General features: G+C 43.0%; 1 pseudogene; it reads right to left on the reverse strand.

The window, feature by feature from the left end:
• Positions 1-1,946: 1,946 nt before the first annotated feature.
• LOC148018903 (armadillo repeat-containing protein LFR pseudogene) lies at positions 1,947-2,672 on the reverse strand (annotated as a pseudogene).
• Between the last annotated feature and the right edge of the window lie 349 nt (positions 2,673-3,021).

Genomic DNA, 3,021 nt, shown 5'->3' on the forward strand with positions numbered 1-3,021 from the left:
TATCCTCCTCTTGGTCAAAGTCGAGACTGCATCCTGAGCATCCTGCCAATCCGTTTTAAGACCCATAGGCTTCGTGCGATCTTCAAGAAGCTCACCCAATTCTTCTTGAAGAGCAGGATCTGCAGCTTGCAAGAAAAGCTCAACTTTTTCAACATCCAATGCTCTTTGTTCAATGGCATCAAGCTGACTATACCTCTCCTCAAATTCTCGAATCAATTCCGAAGCAGCTAGACCTTTGTTTGGCATGTAGACCCACTCTCGGAATGACCGCCCAGTAGCCATACCAAAGTCCTCAAGGAAGTATTCTTCTTTCAAGGCCTTCTTAAAATCTTGCCAATGTGTATTTTGAATAAAAAGATCAGTCACTTTTGTCCTCAAAGCAGGTGTGACAAGACGAAGGAAGTACTTACTCATAAGTCCAGCAGGAACTCCAAAAAACCCCATCTTGATCTCATATGTCTTCAAATATGCTGAAACATTACGCCCGTCAAATAGCTTCTTCTCATTCTCAACTGCTTCAATAGCCTTAGTCGTGCTGTTTGCATTCTCCTGCTCCGAATAGAGTTGCCTTTGCTGAGACAACTGCTGTTGATGCAATTGTTGCTGCTGCTGCATATACAATTGTGTTTGCTGATTTTGGAGCTGCATATACATGGACATATTCTGTAAAATCTGCTTTAGATCCTCTGTTGAAGTACTTGACACTGCAGCCATTGATGGAGCTGAAGTAGACGCAGCTGGAACTGTAGAAGAAGCTGAAATAGAGGCTGAAGTATCTCCCATCCTGAAATTTCTGCGACGCTTTCATGTCGGGTTCACCAAAGATGTCGAAGGGTTTATGAAAGTAATGTCACGTCTTCAGAAGACTTTGATAAAAATCTGGATAGAAGATCATCAAAGATGCGAAGATGAAAAAAAAAATCTTTGTACAAAGCTGTTGTCACTATTTTAACAGTGATCAGTTGAGCTAGTAGCCCTTTTCCAGTAAAGTAGGACTACAATCGTCACGTTCATATCGTCCAACTCAGCTCTGAATGCTTTGTAACCTCTCCATGCACCTGTACATCAATCATTGTATAACACAGCCACTGTTTATGCAACATCTTTAATGATATAGTTCCGTACTTTTAGCATGGTTGATTGTAGTACTAGGACAGCATATCTCACAGCCCAACACAGCATTATCATCTTCAAGTCTAGCACATGTTCTTTGTAAATTACTGACATATGTTAGAAAATTTTGAGTAACTTTTCCTGTTTGCTGAAAAAGATGGCATTGCTCCAGCAGCTTCATCTCTCCTATTGTAACTTCAATGGGTACTCTTGTGTCAATTCTATGCACATAGTAGAGATCAATACAGTCCACACCCAATCTCTTCAAGCTTGCCTCACAGCAGGCACGAACATATGTGGGATCACCTCTGAATGTTCGCTGTCCATTTTCTATAGTGATTCCAAATTTTGTAGCCAATTGGACTTTGTCTCGTATTCCCTTAAGTGCTTTGCCTAGAAGGATTTCATTGAGATGCGGTCCATAGACATCCGAGGTGTCGAGGAAGGTGACGCCCAGCTCTGTGACTGCATAGTGGATGAAGTCGATCATGTCCTGCTCGGGCTTGGGGCGTGTGAGAGGAGCGATGTGAAGCAGCTACAGCACAAACAGAGTCGCTCCCTCAAGAATCCTGTGTGTTTTTTATCTTTTTCATTTGGCTATGGCCCCTCCCCCCCGATCTCTTCCCAGAGAAGTTCCCCAAAAAAAAACCAGTTTTCCCCCCCAGAAAACCAGTGGCCTCCTAAATTCGCCTTCCGCTTAATCAAGCAGCCCCCAAGATGCTTTCTTTTCCAATCACTTTCCCCCCCTTCCACAATAGCTTCCTCTTTTCCCCAAAACAGGATTCGCCTCATCTCTGAATGGAACGGCCCTGCATACTTGCTTTTTCCCCATTTTAATAGCATACCACACAACTTTTGCATATCAAAAAGCGGCCTTCTCCTAATTGACCGACTTCAGCAGAATTGTAGAAAGCTACAACTGCTGCTGCTTGTGCATCTGCCCCAGGCATGCTCAACAAATCCACCAATCGTTTGTAAATCTGCGGTATAAATGAAACAAGAGAAGGTTCATTGTCTGGGTTGACTACAAGTCTCCCCAGTAACTCTGCAGCAGAGCAATGCCACGCTTTTACAGGGGAGTCCAGCATCTGTAGCATTGCTTCAACTGCTCTTTTCTCCATGGTTCTATCCTGTGGGTCTGAAACTCGTTCAGAAAACATCCGCAGATTGAGGTATGGTGCTAAGTTGACAATTGTCTCAACTGCATTGGTGACTAATTCTTCATCTTCTGTATGGTGATCTTCCATACATTGGATTAAGGTTTCTAAACAATGGCGATGCTGAGCCATGAAAATCTCATTTTCAGGCATGAACAAAAAATTCCGGAGAACATTCGAAGCAGCAACAACACATAGCTGCCTCTCAGCACGGCCCTCTTCATCCAAGTTAAAAAGCCCTTCTTCATCAATCCAAACTTCAAATCCTTTTCTTGGAATTTCCTTATCTACAGTCGCATCATCTGCACCAAGGCTCTCATGCAGAGACCATCGTTCATTAGCGAGTCCCAGACGACAATCCATATTGACTTCCAGCATTGATCCGACGCCTGCGGCAGCCATTGTTTCTACTCCTCTCAGGCAAGGCAACGGCAAGTTTGGATTCCATCCAAAGGCTTTGAACTTTCACAACATACAAGAGAAAAAGTAAAGCTGTTACACAGGCATCTGTTTATGCACCTTCCAGATCTTTTGTGCCCATACTACTGCCATTTCACACATAGAACATCCAATTGTAGATGTTAGAAACATCCTCACGAAGCCCATAATCGACATATCTTGAAATAAGTGTAGCCCATGAGATTGCATCTCGAGTTACCAGTCTACCAAAACTCCTTGTTATTCTTCGTCTTCAGCATAGAATAAAAGAGCAAACATAACAACTAAATATGTACAAAGTATCAAATCACAC

This window comes from Lygodium microphyllum, chromosome 20 (assembly GCF_053477565.2).
Source record: "Lygodium microphyllum isolate KBCC chromosome 20, Lygodium_microphyllum_v1.1.10, whole genome shotgun sequence".
Classification (NCBI taxonomy): Eukaryota; Viridiplantae; Streptophyta; class Polypodiopsida; order Schizaeales; family Lygodiaceae; genus Lygodium; species Lygodium microphyllum.